Here is a 12018-nt window from a genome sequence, read left to right as displayed (position 1 = left end):
TTTTCTCCAGAGCCGTTGGTGGGCTTGTTCTACGACGGTTGATTGAGATCTATCAATGTTGGGATCCCTTGAAACAAAGTTCCATTTTGATTCTAGTTTGTTGGTACACGATTAGCTGGATCTTCTTAGAACCATTGATTAGATTGATCGATGTTTGAGAATGTCCAGGTTGAATTACGCTAAAAGAAATCCCATGTAGGCTTAAAGTAGTTGAGGAGTTCAGTCTCCCAAACATTCCACCTGGTTGATAAGATGGCAGAGAGGCATTTGAAATCCTTCCAGGTCTAGTCAATGTGCAAAAATATCCAAAGCCGTCCAGTGGACCTATGCGCAAGTAAGACGGATCTTTACTGCCTAATGCAACAACACTGCTGAGTCCTAAGTAAAGCTTATATTTCTACAAGACAACATAAGATAGTAAGCTTAAATACTGCACACTTTTATGAAAGCTCATACTTCAAGTATATGCAATTCTCCCATGTGTATGGCCCAGCCTAACTCTTCCAAAAGCTTGAATTGAAGTTGCAATAACTTTATTAACAATGTGCTAATCCTAACAAGGAGTAAAATGGTAACAAAACACTCTACTAAAACAAGCAGATCATTTTTTACATTTTCCCTTATGAGCCCTAACATTCATAAGGACATTACATGTAAATGGCTTGCTACAATTTCCCTTTTAAGGCCTTCAACATTCATAGGGTCAAGAACTTTCCTTGGAACATCCTCTAAACATTTAAATAAAGAGAAAATGAAAAGTTAAAATTAAAAATGAAGCTGGTATGTTGTGTCATAGTAAGAGACACTAATATAAACAGGTTAAAACTCACTGTCAAGACCCAATTGGTTGACAGTTGAAAAAAACTTCTTATGTACCTCTACAGACCAAACAACTCGAGGCTTTTCCTAGATTGAGGGATCCTTATCTTCGTGTTTGTTATCTTGATTCAGTGCATTAATGTGATCTTTAAAGTCAGATTTATTTTTTCTCACAACGTGTTGCCATATGTTTTTTAGCTCCTCAATGTGAATTGACTTTAATAAGTAGTCACAAATGCCATGAGTAATTGTAACAGTCCATTTTTAGGTCAAATCAAAATAGTGATTTCGAGACCACAAATTCTAAGTTAAAATATTTATTTTATTATTTTAATAAGGTTTACAGTATAATAGATTAATTATGAGAAAGTTTCATCAAGAAATTTCACCGTTTAAATGCTTAATTCGGTAAAAAGGACTAAATCGCGTAACGTGTAAAAGTTGAGTTTTATTGTTTGAAGGTATTAAATAGCTATGGTTTATTAATATGGAAGTCCTTATATTGTAAATATCCCATTTAGAATGTAAGTGGACATTTATGGACATTGTTTTAATGATGTTTAAAGTTATATTAACAAGGTTATAATGGTAATTTGGTTAATAAAGTTTAATTTAATAAAACAAAAGCTATTTTATCATCACATTTCTTCTTCATAACCAAAAAAAAAAAAGACAAAGAAGTCAAGGAAGAGCTATTAGGGTTCAACACCTTTTTGGCTTGATTGAGGTACAGTTTGAACTCAGTTTTTGATGATTTTTATGTTTTTGATATCGTTGCTTCGTATATTACTAGCCCGTACCTTAATTTTTGAATTTTTGAATGATTTTGAAATGTTCCATTGTTGAATACTTGAGTTCTTTGAAGTTTAATGATAGATTTTGGAAGCTTGATGATAGTTGAACTAGTTTTGTAAAGTGATTTTGACAAAAATGCAAAATAGGGATTAAATTGTGAAATTGTAAAATTTAGTGGTTAAAAGTGTTAAATAATGAAAGATATGGGCTGCTAGTAGTATATAGGAAACTTGGCTAGACATGGATTGGTATAAAATTGTGCAATTTTTGCATTTTTATGTATTAAGGATTAAATTGTAAAGTAGTCAAAAGTCTAGGGTAAATTTGTAATTTAGCCAAAATGAATGTTTAGGCTAAATTGAATTGAATGAAATTTTGAATGAGTTAATTTGATATCATATAAATCAAGATAAACAAATACCAGAATTATATCAGGGAAAACGAAAGGTAGACGAGTAAACGACGGTTATACGAGCAAATACGAGGTAATTTCGTATAATTAGAATTGAAATTTTCTATACTTGTATTTGTTGAAATGAATATATATAATTGAAATACTTAAAATATGAATGCATTGAGGAGATATTGTATTCGTTACCGAGCCCCATTTGAACTATATGAATTCATTGGATACGAGTGACATGTTACTGGGATTATCGTATTGGTTGAGGTCCTGCATTTGTTGCGGACTCACCACAGCTCGTATGAGCTTACTGATTTAGCTCGTAAGAGCTTACTACTTCACCTCATTGGAGCTTACCGTTTAGCTCAATAGAGCTTACCGTTTCAGCTCAATAGAGCTTACTGTTTCAGCTCATTGAAGCTTACCATTCAGCTCAATAGAGCTTACCGTTTCAGCTCAATAGAGCTTACCGTTTCAGCTCAATAGAGCTTACTGTTCAGCTCGAAAGAGCTTACCAACCATAACTCGAAAGAGCATGTATGATGATAAATTGACGGATTACTGACATTGTTCACTCGATTATCCTTTGAAGTTCTAATAGGTTCAACGGGCTTAAATATTGGTTATTTGGATATGTTACAGGTTATAAGTGCTAAATATTTGATATGTGACTTTAAAATTGATGCAAAGTAAAGTACTAATAGATAGGTTTATGTATTTGTTAAATGACTAACATGTGATGGATACTTGTGATTAGGTGATGGTTAAATTGAATTGTTGGCATTTTTATTATTGCTTGATAGTTTATAAATGGTAAGTTTAAATTCTAAATTATACGGGCTTACTAAGCTATAAGCTTACTCTGTTTCATTTTCTGTCTTATAGGGTTCTTTAGCTTGCTCGTTTTGGATAAGTCGGAGTTGCACGTCACACTATCCAATTTCCGATTGGTATTTTGAACTTATGAACTTATGTAAATATGGCATGAATAGGCTAGTTTGTTGATAATAGTTATGTTTTGGTATCATGGTTTAAGAATGAATTTGTATATAATTCAAGCCATGTGATTTTTCTTATTCTGTTATCATATTTTGATTTCATTTATGTCTTTAATGGTGTATGTTTTGGTATGGTAATATTTGAATGAAATTATGCAAATGAAGTCTTGATATATAGATGCTAGATGAATGAATTGTATATGTGATTAAATATGTATTTGGATTTGTAAATGGTAAGCTTGGTTATGCATATAATGTATATTGAATTGGTTATTTTGGTTGCCAATTGAGTTACATAATTGTGGTCTAATATGAATGTAAATGCTTATGTTTTAGGGTGGCAAATTTGGCTTTTCAAATAGCCTATTTTTGTCCACACGGGCATGTGTCTCAGCCGTGTGTAACACATGGCCATTTTACATGGCCGTGTGTCCCCTGGGGTACCCTACAAATTAAAGTCAGTATACCCTACAGTTGTGACACGGCCTAGACGCACAGGCGTGTCTATCAGTTGTGTGTGGTACACGAGCTGGCACACGGGCTTGTGGTCAGCCATGTGACTTAAGTTAGTAGCCTCCCTAATTTTCACACGGCCTGGTACACTGGCGTGTCTTGTGGCCGTGTGGACAAGTCAGTATGTATGCCCTGTTTTGCCATGGCTTAGACACATGGGCATGTCTAATGCCGTGTAGGGCACACAGCCTGTTCACACGAGCTTATGTCACTTGAAAAGTTGAAAATTTTTTAAGTTTCTGAAATTTTTATATGTTATCAATTTAGTCCCAAATGCATGATTAAGACTTTGTATGATTGATTTAAGTACATTTTGAATGTGAATGATTGATGGTTACTGAAATGAGATGGAATTTGTTAAATGAACGTTTTGAATGAGTTACAGGTCTGGTAATGCCTCTTAACCTATTCCGGCGAATCCCCTTCTATACAAGCTTTGTATCGCCATGAGCTAACAATACTAGAATTTCATCAAGAATAAGAAAATATCGTAAATCATTCTCAAAAACTTCTAATCTACTAATCAAATTTAGATCCAAAATAATTATGGGTTTATAAAACCATCAAACTTAACCCAAAAATTTCTTTCATTCATTCCACAAATAATTCAAAAGACAAAAGAAGGGAAAGAGGAAAATCAAGTATGAATAATTTAGTTCCATAAAATGGAAAATAACGGTTAATACTTACTGATTATAGGTAGGTCCATTTCAAGCCCCACGAGTTCAAGAAGCTTAAAGGCATCCATATCTAGCACGTTAACACTAGTAATAACCAAGTCATATATGTTCATGTTTTCCCTAAAAAAAACATACATGATATGTCAAAAAGAATTCCACTGTCTTAGCATTGTTACAAATCAAACCTACCATTCTACAATTACAAAGACCCTAATCTAAATGCTCACTTCAAAGCACAAGACACAGATCTTCTTGAAAGAAGAATTTATTTAACATTTTGAGAACATGATAAGTCGTAACTTATACATATTTTTATCCCATGTTTAGCACATTTTTGGATGAATTATCATTAGATTTGTGGAATTTGATGCTCCTAATCCCTTAATTTCATGTTTTATACTTAGGTGAGCATAAGAGAGTAAAAAGAGCGAGAAATGGGCCAAAAATGGAGAAAATAGGTCAAAGTGGGAAATCAACACGGCCTGGACTTCCTTACACGGGTAGACCACACGTCCGTGTCTTTTTAGCAGACTCTAACACGGCCTAAGCCACATCACACGAGCGTGTAACACGGCCGTGTCCCTGTTTAGCCCAAGTCTAGTTCTATTCAGAAAAGGCCACTTTTGAGGGTTTGGTAGCATTCTAAAGCCTATATAAACACCCTAGAAGGGCAGCTAGAAGAGACAGGGAATGGGAGGCAAGGAATTACTTGAAGAAAGCTGATTGATCCATCTTAGAAGCCGAATTCTCCTTTAAGACTGAAGATCTCCCTTCAATTTCCTTTAGGGATTTTTGGGTTTTTTTTTATATTTTGTTATTATTATTCTTCTGAGATGTTTTCTTTTACACATATGAACTAAATTCCCTAAATACTTAAGGGGGATGAAACCTAAGACGGATCTTGTTACTATTTTCTGAATTATATGATAAATACTTGATTTGCTCTTAATTATGTGTTCCAAATTCTTGCTTTAATATTTCAGGATATTGATTCAAGTATTGATGTGCTTATTCAGATGAGCAAAAGTCCCTATCTAAGAGTAGATCTAGCATAATTAAGTGGAGTTGATTGTACCCTTAGACATAGGGTGACATAAATCTGCCGGATTAGGGTCAAACCTAATAAGGGAATCCATAGATCGAGTTAATGCAACACTAGGGGTTTTAATTAGAAAGAGATTTCAATTAATCAACCTAGGGTTAGACGTTGTTAGTCTCGAGAGAGATAATAATATAAATTAGGGATTTCTACGGATCAAGTCAAGGAATAAATTGTCTAATTTAGGGTCAAATAACAAGTGAAGTCTAGGTGGATTTTCCCTTGGGTATTGTCCAAATCAATTGGTTTTCCCAAAAGTATTTCCCCAATCTACTTCCTGTGCATTCTTAGTTTAGTTAATTAGTTTAGATAAAGCAAATCCCCTTATTTTTAGGCTAGATAATAAAAAGAAGGTAAATACTAGTACATTTAGTTCCTGTGGGTTCGACATTTCGGTCTTGCTATAAGCTATACTACTTTCGATAGGTACGCTTGCCTTTATCGTGATAATAGTTAATTTTCAAGTACAATCAATCATAAATATAAAACTTATCACACACATCAGAAAAATAAATAAAACTTTGAATTGAAGATTGAGAATAAACAGAACAGTAAACACATAACTTGTGACCAGAATCTAGAAGTAAATTTCAACCTTTGATAAAAGAATAAAGAAAAATTTTCAAGACTATGCATTATGCATATATCAATTTAAAGAACTAAAACGCAAGGTTATCACATTTTTCTTTTTGCTTCTTCTTCTTTTCTCTGGGAGCAAAGCTTCCATAAGTTTTGGCAATACAATCTGACTTTGTCTTTGCATATTGTATCCACTATACCAAATTAATCATATAGTCAATCAAACTTAAGAATCATTACAACTAAAATTGTATATAAATTAGTCCCGGGAAAAGAAATTGACTGCAATCAAAATTGATGCCCAGGATAAAGCAAGTTTGGTTCAAGCTGCAAATGGTGTTATTGATGAGTAGAAAAAGTCTTCTATGGTTACAGAAGGAACAATAGCCCTAATTTATAGGAAAAAATAAAATGGCTCCTAAAATTTCAACAAAATGGGTTCTCAGTAAATAATAGAATAACTCTAATAACATTAGTAAAAAACAAATTTCAATCAGTGGGTATAGTGTAATAGTAAAATCACAAAACAAATGCAACACAAACATCATTAAAAATTAAAATTAAACTTCAAATACTAAATCTATACAATAACTAAAACTTGTACCCAATATAGAACAAATAAGCAATTTAAACTTACAATTTTAACAAGATTGAGTGCCTTTTGTCCAAAGGCAGCTGAATCTCTTTTCTTCCATAAGTGGTGCTCGTTATTTCTAGCCTTCTTCACTGGTTTCCTACACCCTAAAAAATTTAGTAACATATTTTGATAAATTAAGTTCAATATTAGACCCACTTCTCAAAAACTCTGGAAATGCTCAGTGATTGTTCACCCAGCTTTTGTGTGATTGTTCACCCAACTTTTGTGAACATTTAACATAGGGAGTTCTGTAAATTGAAAAAACATGACCTAATGAAAAAGCTCTTTATTTTGAACCTAGAAAAAAAATTCAACCTTTTTCAATTACAAATATTCAGTAAAATAAGATGACAATCTAGAAAAGGAAAATGAAACCTGAAAGTTTGTTTTTGGACCATGTAGATAACGGATAACTCCTTGAATGAATACAACTATAAGCCATTAATTTACTTTTCTATTCAAGAGAAAGAAAAAAAAAACTTACCATCAAATTAAGCAGAGCCTTGGTAAGCACCAAGAGATTCCAATGATGGGTTGGAATCGCTTAGCAGTGGTAAACAAAGTGTGAGTCTTTGGCCTTCAATTTGATTTGCTTCCTTTCAGGTTGAGCGTGAGATTGCTGATGGCCAAAGAAAAAAAAAGTGAAATAGTTAAGAAATTCTAGATTAAGGTTGTTTTCGGAGGGGAAAAGGAGTTCATTCGGTGGAGAGGCTAGAATAACCAATTCGGCACCTTTTCCCCTGAATGGCTATTCAACGATTTTTAGAATGAAGCTATAATCACCATTCACCATTTTAAGCTTTCCAATTAGCCAAACCTCTACTTTGTTGTAGAATCTGGAACCGTCTCGTAATGGCTTTGCCATTACATTGAACCAAATGAAGTGTTAACCTTAATCTTTAATTCTAATTATTTTAATATTTTATTTTATTTTATTATCTAATCTAATTACTATTCTCAATTCACTAACTTTCGATTTTCTAACCCAATTCTACTAACCCAACTTTTGGGTTATGACAAGTACTGAATCAAAACCATATTACAAGAGATCATAATTGAAAGAATAAATAGAATAAAATTAGAAGATTGAAGATCTATCAAGAATAAAAACGATAGACTAACTCGCTTCAGTGTTCTTAGTTAACCTCTAATTTAGAGTTCTATTCAATCAACTAGTTATTAACCTAGCAAGGCCTTTTGGCATTCTACTATTCTAATAATTTAGCAAGCACTACTTATCTCTCTATTCACAAGTCAGACCGGGGCGGGTTAAGGTTTTCACGATAGACTATACTGATTTCGAGTTCATATCTACCTAAAAGACTTCCTAGGGTCGTCAAGCCTAAGGTTTAAGTTTATCATTTCCAAACCAACCGATTCGCTAAAAAACCCTAGAACAGTTAATAACTATTCCTACATCTACTTGTTAATCTTTCTACAGATTCAGTTACCCATGGACAAAATAAATGCAAACTCTTAATTGAATGTAAACATTATAATAATATTAACAAACAAATTAAGAAAGAGAAATTAAATCTTGATTACAACTTGAAATGTAAAAATTGAAATCTGTTGACAGTTTTGAAGATCCACAATCCTTGCAAAGAACAATGAAAATAACTTGAATGAAAAACTGAAAAATAAAACCTAATTTACGAAGAAAACTAAAAACTAAAAGTTAAGTTAAATAGTCTAAGGTTGAAGTCCCCTTCAATAGGATTATAATGTTGTTTATATAGAACCTTGCTTGACATGGTTCGTTCAATGTCAAGCTATTCATAACTTTTTACTTCCTTCTGGGGATATGCGATATAAATGACTTGCTATATTCTGAATGATTTGCCAACCAAGTCTTCTTGTAAGACACCTTATGAATTGTGGCATGGAAAGAAAACCGCTTTAAATCACTTTAGAATATGGGTTGTCCAGCACACATTCTGGATAAGGATGAAAAGAAGTTGGATGTATAGACAGAATTGTGCATATTTGTAGGATATCCAAAAGGAACAAAGAGAGGATTATTCTAAAATCTAAAAGATAATACGATTAAAGTTTCTACTCATGCTACTTTTCTCAAGGAAAACTACATGGATAACTTTAAGCCTCGAAGTAAAGTGGTACTTGAGGAACTTTCGAGAGTGGTAGAACAATCACTGAGTTTAATTCTCGAGAAAGTTGTAGAAAGACCTACAAATGATCAACATCATAGGGGAATCCGTCGTAGTTAGAAAGCTTCTAAGAAACTAGACTTATTGATCTATGATGGTAGTATTTATAATATGAAAGCCAATCATGAGGATGATGTTCCACTCACTTATGAAGAGATTATGTAGGACATTGATTCCAAGATCTAGAAACAGGCCATGGATGCCAAGATGGATTCTATGAAATCCAATACAGTGTGAGAACTTGTAGACTTACCGATTGGGATTAAACCCATAGGGTGTAAGTGGATCTTCAAGAAGAAAAGAAATACGGAAAGAAAAGTGGAAACACATAAAGCTAGACTTGTAGGCAAAGGCTATAGATTGAAAGAAGGCATCGATTACGATGAGACATTTTCTCCAGTAGCCATGCTCAAGTATATCCGCATACTCTTATCAATTTTTGCTTCTCTCAATTATGAGATTTGGCAAATGGATGTCAAGACAACATTCTTGAATGACTATTTTAATGATACTATTTACATGGCTCAACCCATTGGCTATGTTGTCAAAGGGAAAAGACAGAAAGTTTGCAAACTGCTAAGATCCATTTATGGACTTAAGCAGACATCCTGCTCATGGAATAAAAGATTTGATCAAACAATCAAGACTTTTAGGTTTGAACAAAACACTAATGAACCTTGTGTTTATAAGCGTATAAAGGACAATAATGTGGTCTTCCTTATTTTGTATGTCGATGATTGATAAACCATAATTTATACATATTTCTATCCCATGCTTAGAACATTTTATGGATGATTTTTCCTTAGATTTGGTGAATTCGATGCTTCTAATGCCTTAATTTCATGTTTTATACTTAGGAGAGAATAGGAGAGTGAAAGGAACGAGAAAGGGCCAAAAACGGAGAAAACGGACCAACGTACGAAATTAAGACGGCCTGGCCTTCCTCACACGGGCAGACCACAAGGCCGTGCCAATTTGGAAAAATCGAAGCACGACTCACACAGGTGGACCACTCGCCCGTGCCTATTTAACAGGCTTGACCACGGCCTAAAGTAATCGTACACGGGCGTGTCCCTGTCGAGCCCAAGTTAAGTCCAATTCGAAAAAGGCCAATTTTAAGGGTTCTTAGGCATTCCAAAGCCTATAAATACACCCTAAAGCAGGAGGAAAATGGAAACACAAGGAGGAAGTAGGGAACTACTCAAGGAAAGCCGATTGATCCATCTCAGAAGCTGGATTCATCATCAAGACTGAAGATCTCCCATCAATTTCCCTTCAGGAGTTTTGGGTTTTTCTTTATGTTTTGTATTCATTATTCTTCTGAGATGTTTACCTTTTTAGTTATGAACTAAAACCCCTAAATACCTAAGGGGAATGAAACCTAAGATAGAGTTTGTTTTATTATCTGAATTGTATGATAAATATTTGACTTGTTCTTAATTATGTGTTCTTGATTCTTGTTTTGATATTCCAGGATATTGATTCAAGTTAAGCTCTTATTCAGAGGAGGAATAGACTCTGTCTAAGAGTAAATTTGTCATAATTAAGCAGAGTTGATTGCACGCCTAGAGATAGGGTGACAAGATTTTGCCAGATTAGGGTGAAACCTAATAAGGGGATCCATAGATCGAGTTAATGCAACCCTAAAGAGTTAATTAGAAAAAGATTTCAATTATTCAACCTAGAGTTAGACGTTGTTAGTCTCGAGAGAGATAATACTGTAACTTAGGGATTTCTACGGAGCAAGTCAAATGAATAAATCGTCTGATTCAGAGTCAAATAACAAGTGAAGTCTAGGTGGATTTTTCCTTAGGTATTGTCTTAATTCAATCGTTTTTCCAAAAGTAATTCCCCAATTCTATTTTCTGTGAATTCTTAGTTTAGTCAATTAGTTAGTTAAAACAAACCCCACTATTCTTAGGCTAGATAATAAAAAGACAGTCATTACTAGTATTTTTAGTTCCTTTGGGTTCAACAATCCGATCTTGCTAAACCTATACTACTATTTGATAGGTACACTTACCTTCATCGTGATAATAGTTAGTTTCAAGAACGATTCATTATAAATATTTAAAACCTGCCACGAATATCACGTATCAAGTTTTTGGCTCCGTTGCCGGGTGACTAAGAGATTAGGAACACTCTATTTTTATTACTTTAGCCATTTATTTTTTCTGCAATTTAAATTAATTTCTAATTTTTATTACTAATTCTTCTTTTCCCTTTTTCTAGCAGGTTCTTATAGTTTATGACTAGAAGAAACCCGTCAGGACCATTACTTTTTGATAGTGAGATCGATCGCACAGTTTGTAGAAACTAAAGAGAAATAAGGCGAAGCTTACGTTACACAGAAGAGCAAGAGGAAGATACTTCAACAACCACCAATGAGATGGATGAAAACCAAGAAAATCCGCTACCTCCTTCGATTGCTATTAATCAAAATCCTGCTCTGCGCACTATGTATGATTATGCTAAACCTTCTTTAATAGGAACTAAATCAAGCATAGTTAGACCTGCTGTAGCTGCAAATACTTTTGAACTGAAACCTAACATGATTCAAATGATACAGCAATTTGTTCAGTTTGATGGTTTGTAGGACGAAGATCCCAATGCTCACTTGGCAAACTTTTTGGAATTATGCGATACATTTAAAATCAATGGCATTTCTGATGATGTCATACATCTTTTGTTGCTTCCCTTTTAATTAAGGAACAAAGCTAAACAGTGGTTGAACTCGTTACCATGAGGGTCAATTACTACTTGGGAACAAATGACCGAAAAGTTTTTGCTAAAATATTTTTCGCCGACTAAAACGGCTAAATTACGTAATGATATCTCTTCTTTTGTGCAGATGGATTTAGAAACACTCTACAATGCATGGGAGAGATACAAAGACCTTTTACGAAGATGCCCTCACCATGTGTTACTACTCTGGCTACAGGTTCAAACCTTTCATAATGGTCTGAATTCTTCGATTTGACAAATGGTTGACACAGCTGCTGGCGGAACCATCAATAATAAAACACTTGAAGATGCTTATGAGTTTATAGAGGAGATGTCACTGAATAACTATCAGTGGCAAGTCATGAGGATAAAGCCAATGAAAATAGCCAGTGTTTATAACGTCGATTCGGTCACCATGCTTTCTAATCAAGTAGAACTCTTGAATAAGAAAATTAATGGTTTTCTTAGTTCTTCAAAGGTTCACCCAGTAATGCAGTGCGACGCAAGTGGAGGTGGATCAAGCAGTTCAAAATACCAACCTTATGGCCGCACATGGACAACGAGTAGCTAAATTACATGGGTAACAATCCTCGATCTCAAAAC

The 12018-nt window shown here is 34.0% G+C and overlaps 1 non-coding gene across 1 annotated transcript; it reads right to left on the bottom strand.

Moving 5' to 3' along the window:
* Positions 1-11509: 11509 nt before the first annotated feature.
* LOC128286349 (small nucleolar RNA R71) lies at positions 11510-11616 on the bottom strand. Its single transcript, XR_008276892.1, has one exon. It is a non-coding gene; the product is annotated as a small nucleolar RNA R71 (small nucleolar RNA).
* Between the last annotated feature and the right edge of the window lie 402 nt (positions 11617-12018).

This window comes from Gossypium arboreum, chromosome 12, assembly GCF_025698485.1.
Source record: "Gossypium arboreum isolate Shixiya-1 chromosome 12, ASM2569848v2, whole genome shotgun sequence".
Classification (NCBI taxonomy): domain Eukaryota; kingdom Viridiplantae; phylum Streptophyta; class Magnoliopsida; order Malvales; family Malvaceae; genus Gossypium; species Gossypium arboreum.
Note: the sequence above shows the minus strand (reverse complement) of the source record. Positions and strands in the feature narration are given on the sequence as shown.